This window comes from Procambarus clarkii, chromosome 26 (genome assembly GCF_040958095.1).
Source record: "Procambarus clarkii isolate CNS0578487 chromosome 26, FALCON_Pclarkii_2.0, whole genome shotgun sequence".
NCBI classification, from domain to species: domain Eukaryota; kingdom Metazoa; phylum Arthropoda; class Malacostraca; order Decapoda; family Cambaridae; genus Procambarus; species Procambarus clarkii.
The window spans coordinates 21,351,611-21,363,039 of NC_091175.1; the positions used below are offsets into that span (position 1 = coordinate 21,351,611).

The following is an 11,429-nucleotide window of genomic DNA, read 5'->3' on the forward strand; positions in this document are numbered from 1 at the left end:
CAAATTTACAGGTAATTGCACTGGTAAATATACAAGTCTTAAGTACTAATATTGGGGAAATGGTAGTACAAAAGAGTGAGTTTGAAGCACAAGGTAGGAAACCGAGGATGAAATTAGGTACTTTTTAGTTTTAACATTGAGTAAGGCATTGGTTGGAAAATATTTTAATTCGTTAGGGAGCGAGTTCCAAAGACTGGGTCCTTTTATCTGCTCGGAGTGTTCGCACAGATTTAGTTTGACTGGGGATATCAAAGATTTATTTCTAGTATGGTACTCATGGGTTCTATTACACCTATCGAGGAAAAGTTTCAGATTAAGATTAGCATTTAAGGTTCTGTACATGTAAATAGCATGGCATTTTGGTAAAGTCCTTAATCCTAATTTTCACACACACATCCCCAGGAAGCAGCAAGTAGCAGTTGTCTAACTCCCAGGTACCTATTTACTGCTAGGTGGACAGAGGCATCAGGGTGAAAAAAATGCCCATTTGTTTCCGCCTCTGCTGGGGATCGAACCGAACCCTTAGGACTACCACCACCATCTGAGTGTTGTTCACCAAGCTGTGAGGCCCCCATAATATAGTATGGAGGTGTGTGAGAAAAGGTGAAAATTGGACACCTACAATATACAAATAGGGAGATGAATACAATGTTAAAAATGAAAGCCGATATCCAATATTAAGCAAATATATATCTCTAGTATTACTTATAAAAGTAAAAACTAGTTCAATTCAAGTAGGAATAAAATGAGATTTGATAGTCAATTTAATTGTAATTCCAAGAAATTCCAATTACGGATGAATTGAGATTCAAATGATTAATTCATTAGGATAATGAATTTATGACATGAGCAACAATCACCATGAGCAATTAGTCACCACATTGATAATTGGAGGTCCTGAGCACTTCACCAAAGTCTCGTCCAATTAAAATTAAGCCTTAGTATTTCCTGAATTTACTCTACCACCACCATCCCTCTAGTCAATCCAGGCATCACTAGATACCCCATCTACTAACCCTTTGGGTGAAAAAGATCTTTTTCTGCATACATAGTATTGCAACTTGAGGTTAAATCTGTCGTCACTTGTATGCATAACATCTGACCTCTGAAAGAAGGTCTCTATTAATATCTTAAAAAAAAAAAAAGTTTGTCGTAACTATATATTTTATATATTAGATCTAAATTTACAAATACAGTGGAGCCTCTAACGAATTTAATCCGTTTCGGCACTGAGCTCATGTGAAACAAATTTCCCTATTCAAAATAATGGAAATAAAATTAATACATTCCACCCCCAAAGTTTAGTTTAGTTCATTTGTCAATCTGTTTAGTTTAGTTCATGTCAATCTGCTGTATGGTGTCTATTAATCTTGTTTAAATTACTAATCAAGCTGTCAATGTAATCAATCAGAGCTTTAATATAACAATGTACTTTAATATACTTATCTCTCTCATCTCATTTTTCTCTTGTAATGTATCTATCATTTATCAATTCTGATTGAAATTACCTACTTAAAATTATCTGCTAGATTAAGGACCTGCCCGAAACGCTGCGCGTACTAGTGGCTTTACAAGAATGTAAATACTATACTATCCAATGTATTCTCACAAACCCAATGTACCTTCTTGTATATATATAAATAAATTTATTATGCACCCCATACCCATCTTGTGGGCAGTAGTGGAAAGGGTTACAGAGGCACATAATGGGCTCAGGGACTGAACCCCACAATTCATTTAGTTAAGTTACAATCTATGAGCTAGTTATAAAATTCAGTACAAGTCGTCACTTCATAAATGGTTCGAGAACAACAATAAGTACAGTTTCTAAATTAAACAACTGACATATGTGGAGAGCTAGTGTCACAATTTATATGTTTGTCCTGCACACCGCCCCCATCCAGTGGGCAGCGGTGGATAGGTTACAATCACTTGGTTACTACCTACAGTTAGCAAACTGGGGATATTTGGCTAAAATTTCTGGTAGCAGATCATTTTGAATTAAATATTTACACATTGCTGGAACATTGGTTGTAGAATTGTCTCTGAATTCACGTAACTTTTCGCACTCCATCACATAGTGACAGAGGGTGTGCGAATAATTTTGTTGAGTTTACATTTGGTCAGGTCTACATCAGCAGATAATGAGAATTCCCAGAAGTACTTGCAACAGAGTCTAAGTCAAGCAGTAGTAACATCTAGAAGTCTGCTGATTTTATTGGATGAACCATAGATATGTGGCTCCTCTTGCATGATAGTATGATAGATGGAATTACTGGTGTCGATTTCACTTTGCCTCAGATCTACAAGATTTTGTTAAAGTTCTTGGTGTACTACGGGTCCATAGAATTACCCCAATCATCCCAAAACAGGCCAAAACTACCCAAAACGTATTAGCATTACGTAAGTAATGAAGAAATATGGTATATTTACTTACTATAATGTTGGTGCTACACGTAGAACATGATCAAACCTATTTTTTCTCTCAAATAATCTAATTTCATAACGAAATGAGACGTAAATATGTGAGAGGTGACGCCATAGGAAGTCGACGGTCCAAGCGACAATTGTGTGGAGCGACTTATCCAAGATATATGGTCGCCTGGAGAGTGTTTGCTGCCATAACAGCCTCCTGTACACAGTGATCCAGTCGTCGTATTTCATGGCTCAAATTGTCGCAAATTTAATTGGTAATATTAACAAGTAGAATGTGTATTTATAATAATATTTTTCATAAACAGCCACAAAATATTTAATATTTATTAAAAAAAAGTGTCTGGAAGTTAAATCAATTCCACATGACAATAAATTTGTTATATAGATACTAGCGTTATTCGTTGGTCTGCGTTCGCTATTTAAACTACTCCAGTCCTTTTCGTTCATAGAACACCGAACCCTACACGCTCTCTGATATATTGCTTAATTAACAAATATTCACAAATAAAGATTATATTTATATATGTTATCAGAAAGGCAGATATAAAATAGTTTGTGTTAATGCATCACAGAGATTATACCTTATTAGAGAGGAAAAATATTCATATTTTAAACAAGGCTTCTTGGCCGACGCTCTCCCTTTCGATGGGAACTATGACCTTTTGAAAATCAATGTTAATTGAATCTATATATTATAAAAAACGAAGTTTTTTATGTCATCAGAAAGACATATAAGCTGCATGTTAATACTTTGGTATAAATATAACTGAAGTGAAAGCGAAGATATATGCCTTTTTATAGTTACTTGATGGCTCGCTCAGGGAGTGTGAAGGCCTGCACACAAGCCAATCAATTTTATAATTAATGTACATATATGCAAAGTAACGTCAAAGGTTTTTATTTCAGAATGAAGACAGATGTAAGAGGAATAATAAGAGGAAATGAAGATGAAGAAATGATAAAAAGAATGGCAATAGTGGATAGTAGTAACACACTTAAGAATTATTCAGTAATAAATACAAACTCGTCCTTCACCTATGATAAAGGAAAGTCAACTTGGAAGGATTCAATTTACATGAGATTAAGATTAGGATACAAATATATCTGGCAATACGGAGTTGATGTCAGTGAAAAAGATAAGGAGTGTAAATTATGTAGTATGCCGCACGCCCACACCTTAGAACATTATGTATTATAGTGTCAACTTATTGATAACTATAGAAATAAGGAAATAAGTAATGTACCACATCAAATTGTTTGTATGTGTGATAATGGTATGATAGACAGTATACTTAGGAGCTACAAAAATTTTGCCCCAAGAGTGTAACAATTGTATGCTGTACTTACTATATTAACCTGCAATGTTAAATGGGATTCTTGTAATGTTAATTGTCTATTTGTACTTACTGAATTTGTGCGCCCCTTGAGGGACTTGAAGTAGAGGGGGTAGAAATAGCCTAAGTTACTCTATCCCTTTGAGATGTATTTTTTTCTTGTCTCAATAAACATACTTGAACTTGAACTATAAATATTTTTGGCTTCCTGACCATAAAGTTACCGCCGCAGTCGAGGGTAAGAGACCGGATGTACCCCATATACAAGCCGCACTAGCTATTAGTTCATAAAAGCTGACAACTTACCCAGATAAACATTACTTCCTAATTATATATATATATGCAAATAATACAATTAAAATGTTTAAAACATAATTATATATATGTATCATGTGGACAGTTTTTAATGTAATTTTTTCTCCTGATATTCGGGTTCTTTATTATGCTTCATCTTGAGGCAAAGCCCAATACCTTACGCCATATTGATGCTCTGTCCACAGATCATTCTCTCTCTCTCTCTCTCTCTCTCTCTCAAATCATATACATTGATGGTTTCCTACACCGCCACACGGGTGCAGCTGCAAGTGCAGTTGCCTCTACCCATCAGACAGAAATATTTGCCTTGCTTGTTACACTAAAATGTGTACAAGTGTGTGTGTCTATATATGTATTAACACGATATACTGAACGGGGTGAGAATAGCTTGAGCTATATAGCTCAATAGCTTGTTAGTGGTGCATGGTGTTAGTGGTGTATGGTGATATTGGTGTATGGTGTTAGTGATGTATGATGTTAGTGATGAATGGTGTTAGTGGTGTATGGTGTTATTGGTGTATGGTGTTAGTGGTGTATGGTGTTAGTGGTGTATGGTGTTCGTGGTGTATGCTGTTAATTGTGTATAGTGTTAGTTGTGTATGGTGTTCGTGGTGTATGCTGTTAATTGTGTATAGTGTTAGTTGTGTATGGTGTTCGTGGTGTATGCTGTTAATTGTGTATAGTGTTAGTGGTGTATGGTGTTAGTGGTGTATGGTGTTAGTGGTGTATGGTGATATTGGTGTATGGTGTTAGTGATGTATGATGTTAGTGATGAATGGTGTTAGTGGTGTATGGTGTTATTGGTGTATGGTGTTAGTGGTGTATGGTGTTAGTGGTGTATGGTGTTCGTGGTGTATGCTGTTAATTGTGTATAGTGTTAGTTGTGTATGGTGTTCGTGGTGTATGCTGTTAATTGTGTATAGTGTTAGTGGTGTATGGTGTTAGTGGTGTATGGTGTTAGTGGTGTATGGTGATATTGGTGTATGGTGTTAGTGATGTATGGTGTTAGTGATGTATGATGTTAGTGATGAATGGTGTTAGTGGTGTATGGTGTTATTGGTGTATGGTGTTAGTGGTGTATGGTGTTAGTGGTGTATGGTGTTAGTGGTGTATGGTGTTCGTGGTGTATGCTGTTAATTGTGTATAGTGTTAGTGGTGTTAGTGGTGTATGGTGTTCGTGGTGTATGCTGTTAATTGTGTATAGTGTTAGTGGTGTATGGTGTTAGTGGTGTATGGTGTTCGTGGTGTATGGTGTTAATTGTGTATAGTGTTAGTGGTGTATGGTGTTAGTGGTGTATGGTGTTCGTGGTGTATGCTGTTAATTGTGTATAGTGTTAGTGGTGTATGGTGTTAGTGGTGTATGGTGATATTGGTGTATGGTGTTAATTGTGTATAGTGTTAGTGGTGTATGGTGTTAGTGGTGTATGGCGTTCGTGGTGTATGCTGTTAATTGTGTATAGTGTTAGTGGTGTATGGTGTTAGTGGTGTATGGTGATATTGGTGTATGGTGTTCGTGGTGTATGGTGTTAGCTGATGTGTGGCGCGGGTTGGCCAATAAGTTATGCCTTAGCATAACTTATTCTTACTAATCATAACTTAGTAACCTTCATTCTGAGGTTAGGTAATGATGATAGAGTTACAAGATACGAGCTAGATGGTGTTGAGATTGCGAAGTCGGATTGCGAAAGGGATCTGGGAGTTATGATTAGTAAGAATTTAAAACAAAAGAATCAATGCATAAATGTTCGTAATAAGGCAAATCGGACACTTGGATTTATTAATCGAAGCGTTAGTAACAAGACACCTGGTGGATCAAGGAATCTCAAGGAAGGGGATAAATCATGGACACCTAACCATTTTGTTCCATTAATGTCCTTGCCTCCACTGGGTCACATATCCATAAACAGTACCCAGTTACTAAGCACTATTACATCCACACCTCTAAGTTTGTGTCAATCACCATTATCTGTACCCCCTATGTATACATCAACTCCAGTCGGAAAGGATTTTACTACTTTTGTGTCCAAAATACAGTATGACTTTAAGGAGACACACACTTTGTTAAAAAAAACTCAATTGTCGACTGATAACGATAGCGAAAGCTCTGGCAAGCTTCGCAATGGAAAATTTTTAGCTGTAGAAGAAGTCTATTGGCATTTGCGAGAGAACAAGGTGTTTAAAAGTGTCCCAAATGGGCCTAAAGAAGATACATTTTATGTGGTTGACAATTCACATAATCTTACTAAGGGCGCCAAAACACGGTCGACCTTTCCAGACGACTGTGGAGTGTGGAACAGTGCCAGAGGTACTACCGTGAACTCCTTATTCATATGGGATAATAATAATCGTTTGAGGATATTATATTTGAGAAATGAGATATTTTGTAAAAGAGTATTATCAAAAGGGAAAACGCAGTGGGTTCCCTTAGAACCTCAGCCCTCCCCAGATACTCTCATCACAATGCACCGTTATTACACAGTCCTCAAAGGGCAGGAAAGCTTTAAGAAAAGAGTAACTGTTATTAAAGAGCTGGAGTCTGTAGCTATTGTAGAATACTGTGGCAAGCAAACAGGAGAGACGATGCATGGAAATTCACAAAACAACATTCCATATGTTCGGACCAGGCCTGAAGTTTTAGAAAATATAGGCAAGATGGTTAAGATCCAACCTCCACGAGAGGTTTATCAAAATCTGCTTATGGAAGAATCATGTTTAGCCCCAAGAGACTTCCAACAGGTAAGGAGTAAAAAATATCATGACAAGATAAAGGAACGCAAACCTATTCATAGGCACAATGTTGCTGATGACGTTTTACATGTAATTAGCATGATTAATACCCATGATTATGTAAAGAAGATAATTATTAAGCCGAACAAAGTCCCCTGTGTGGTACTGTATTCCAAGGAACAACTTGAAGATCTCAAGCAACATTTGTGTGCTGCAGGAATGGAAAACCCTAATGTTATCGGTGTTGACAGGACTTTCAATCTTGGCCCTTGTTATTTAACAACACTTGTGTACAAGAACACTACTGTAGTAACAAAAGAAAAATCAAGCAACCCTATATTCCTCGGGCCCATGTATTTACACTGGGATGGTGAATACGAGACTTACTTATCATTTTTCTCCCACCTAAGAGGCAAACTCGATAACTGTATTAACAACTCGAATGTAATGATTGGTAGTGATCAGGAAATCGCGTTAAGAAAGGCACTTATGTGTTGTTTTCCGAAGGCAACATTGTTATTGTGTAGTAACCATCTGAAAGAAAATGTTCGCCACTATTTAACGGATAATATAGGATGCACGAACACCGATAGGATTCGTATCCAAAAGAAAATATTTGGTACAAATGGGTTAGTTAGAAGTGTTTGTGAGGATCAGTTTGAAAGGGGAATCAACAATCTCATATTTTACTTTTACAAATACCCAAAGTTCAAAGATTATTTTGATAGTCGTTTGAAATCTTCTTTATGGAATTATGTGTGTGTACCTCACGCAAAAGCCAAAATGGACACGTTATGGACTAATAACAATTGTGAGTCACTAAACCATATCCTGAAACTGACTATTGATTGGAAACCCCAAAAACTGCCAGAATTAATTGAAAAAAATTGCAATGTTTCAACGCTCCAAATGCTAGATCTGAGGAGAGCATTACACGGAGAAGGCAATTATATAATATCATCCAATTTAGATAAGTACCTGGTTCCTAAGGAAGTTTGGGACCAAAAAACTAAAGATGAAAAGAGAGATTACTTATGGTGCTTTATATCAAGAAAACCTTATAATGAAAATACTAAAATGTATGACAAAAACAAAATTTTTTCAATCCCAAAAACATTTGGAATTGCCAAAAAACCATATCAGCGTAAGCGCCCCCGAAGTGAAAGAGCAGTTTAATGCTATATAATAAATGTGTTTTGGAAATAGTAGCTGACGATTTTGTGTTGATATTGCATATCTCTTACCTAATTTGTATTATGAAATATGACATGATAGTGCGTTACAGACTTCAGTTAGGAAATAATTGGACTTGTAATGTGATTACTGATCCATCTGTATCCCAGTCATTTTACTATGTTAATTTTATGTAATTTATTCTTAAGCTTAATAACATTATTTAAATGTGCTAAATTTCCATTTATATATATATATATATATATATATATATATATATATATATATATATATATATATATATATATATATATATATATATATATATTCTTCTTGATATATATATATATATATATATATATATATATATATATATATATATATATATATATATATATATATATATATATATATATATATTATGTTTCCAAATTTCTGATGATATACAACATATTGTGGTTTATAATTAAGTTCTTAGTAATAGTGATCCTGCATCAAAATTAACAATGTTCAAATTCGGTTTTGTATGTTAAAATTAACTACATTTTTATGTTAATTTCTTTCTGTAAATAATGATGATAAAGTGCAATAAAGGTATGATTGAGACAATGTTAAATCGTTAAATCCTAAATATATCTTGAGTCTTATACTTGAAATATTAAATGAACATATAATGTGTAGTGTAGTGTTTCAATTATTATTAAGAGGGAAGGGTTGGGGGTAATGGTTCATATGTCCACATTCGAATGCCCCTCTTCCCAGGACTGGGGGTGCGGGAGTGTACAATAAACTATACCCACCTCCGGCAGCAGCTTGTCGAAGGCGGAAGTGGAGTCTAGGCCGTTTGTCATGAAAATTATAGTGTGATGGCTCTTATTTTTATTATGGGTACATAATAAGATTATGCCTTTATTCTTAATTTATATTACAATGCTGGTAAAATACACTTCTTGATGAGTATGGAGTACAAATGAACTCATTGTGTACCCTATACTCACAGGATGAGTATAGGGTACACAATAAACTACCACTCACATCATGGGTATGGGTTGCACAAGAAACTATCGGAGAGCAGAGTATGGAAAGCAAAGTAAACAAAGATTCACACGATGAGAAAGGGTTCCACAATGTCCTATGACTCACAGGATGAGTATGAGGTGCATAATAAATTACCATTCATAGGATGAGTATGGGTTTCACAATAAACTAAAGGTAACAGGATGAGCATGGGTTGCACAAACTATTGGTAACAGGATGGGTATGGGTTGCACAATAAATTACTGTGCTAGGATGAGTGTGAGTAGGATATATATATAAACATATTGTGGTTTATAATTAAGTTCTTAATAGTGATCCTATCCTGCATCATAATTTACATAATATATATATATATATATATATATATATATATATATATATATATATATATATATATATATATATATGTATATATATATAATTAGGAAGTAATGTTTATTTGGGTAAGTTGTCAGCTTATATGAACTAATAGCTAGTGTGGCTTGTATATGGGGTACATCCGGTGTCTTACCCTCGACGGTACCCTCCTTACCCTTATCCGCGGCGGTACCTTTATGGTCAGGAAGCCACGGATATTTACAATGGGGCTCGGTCAGTCAATATGATTCCTTTGACATCACTAAACTAACTCTTATGTATTCTGTTCTCGTATTGACAATTTGAATGACATCAAGAATATTTTGAATATCTTCTGATATAGATGGTGCTGTAGTTGATTGTTGTTCATGACAAGTCCAATGGGTCATTACCATCGCTCAGATTAGTGGGAAGAAATTCTTGCTGCAACAATGTGTGTTCTCAGAGCTAACTAGGGTAACTAAAATACTTATTTCCTAAATAAATACTTTAATTGTAAATATTTGAAAATATATGGTATGTATCATCGGCGTGAATGCATTTTGGTTCTACAAGGTAGCCAACTCCATCAAAATATTAAATATGTACCCAACTCAATTAACGATTAATCAACCAATTACTCCATGGGATAACTTGGATCTAGCAGTTGATTTTGTAAATGCACCCAAGAAAGATAATGTACACTCTACATTATTAAAACAGTTAACACTGTGAAGCATCACTGAAAGTACTCAGAGTATGGGTAACGATGTGTATCAGTGCTATACCGACGGTTCTGTAGAAGAAGGTGGACGATGTACCGGATGTGCATGTAATATATTTGAACAATCTTCTCTCTTACATACATGAATGAAGCGCTATGCTAAACTGTGTAATTACTATTTGAGTACTGGAACACTTGATGATATATTGAACTTGTACCCTAGATTGACGATGTAACGTATCAATTATACAATGAATGTATGTGATGTAACTCTATAACCTGAGCTTGTGAAAGCACCTTAATCACCTTCAGTGATTAAGTGCTTAATTGCACACTAGTTTCTCTATCAGTTATCTCACCCTGTCAGAGTAAAAGAGACAAATATATGTGTATGTATGTGTTCAGAATTCAATTTCACCTTTGTAAATGCACGTTAATGACACTATGTAAAAGACACATCGAACACTTTATGTAGGGAATACGTAAATCTGTGTATTTATGTATTTACGTATGTAGCTTAGCCTAGCATTTTAAAAACACTACAATCACCTTATGTGGTTGATTGTTCAATAAATCCCTGAACTATATGTTTAACAAATCTCTAACCCTATCAATGGAGTTAGTTTAGTTCTTATATTATGCACCCTATACCCATCTTGTGGGCGGTAGTGGAAAGGGTTAGAGTCCATGGCGGACTGAAGAAAATGTATATATGATGGTTAGCATTGTTAATGTGTGGCCACGTCTGTGGTAGAAAATAATACAAAAAAATCAAATAAAGGTATTATTGAAACTTTATACGAAAACATTAAATCCTAAATATATCTTTAATATTATACTTGAAATATGGTATACTTTGCTCTCTCCATCGTACTTCTGCACCTGCTGGCAAGTGGTTCGGTGCAGTGTGCAGGTGATGTTCATTACTGGGTGAGCTGGCAAGTGGTGCTCACCTGCCAGCTCACCCAACGAAAATTTGGTTTTTAATACACTTACACATTTATTGGGTCTTTCCTTCACCTTCATTCAAGCACTAGGGTATTACAGTAAGTGTTTTAATTATAATATTTATTAACGTTATTATTTTTAATTTTTATTATTATTAGTATTATTATTAACAGGAGAGGATCGAGTGTGTGTGTGTGGGGGGGGGGGGGGGAATAATGGTACACATGTCCACATCCCAATGCCCGCCCTTCCAGGACTGGGGGTGCGGGGGTGTACAATAAACTATACCCACATCCGGCGGCAGCTTGTCGAAGGCGGAAGTGTAGCCTAGAGAATTTGTCATGATAATTAGTGATGACTCTTATTTTGATTATGGGTCTGTAATCCAGTTAAGCTTT

At 35.4% G+C, this 11,429-nt stretch overlaps 1 protein-coding gene and 1 long non-coding RNA gene across 4 annotated transcripts in view; one reads left to right on the forward strand and one right to left on the reverse strand.

The window, feature by feature from the left end:
- LOC123756862 (tigger transposable element-derived protein 1) overlaps positions 1-11,429 on the reverse strand; it is a 43,156-nt gene that overhangs the window by 8,669 nt on the left and 23,058 nt on the right. The gene's annotated exons all lie outside the window — the stretch shown is intronic.
- LOC138369043 (uncharacterized) lies at positions 2,410-3,958 on the forward strand. The gene is made up of 2 exons (XR_011229734.1): positions 2,410-2,690; positions 3,343-3,958. It is a non-coding gene; the product is annotated as an uncharacterized lncRNA (long non-coding RNA).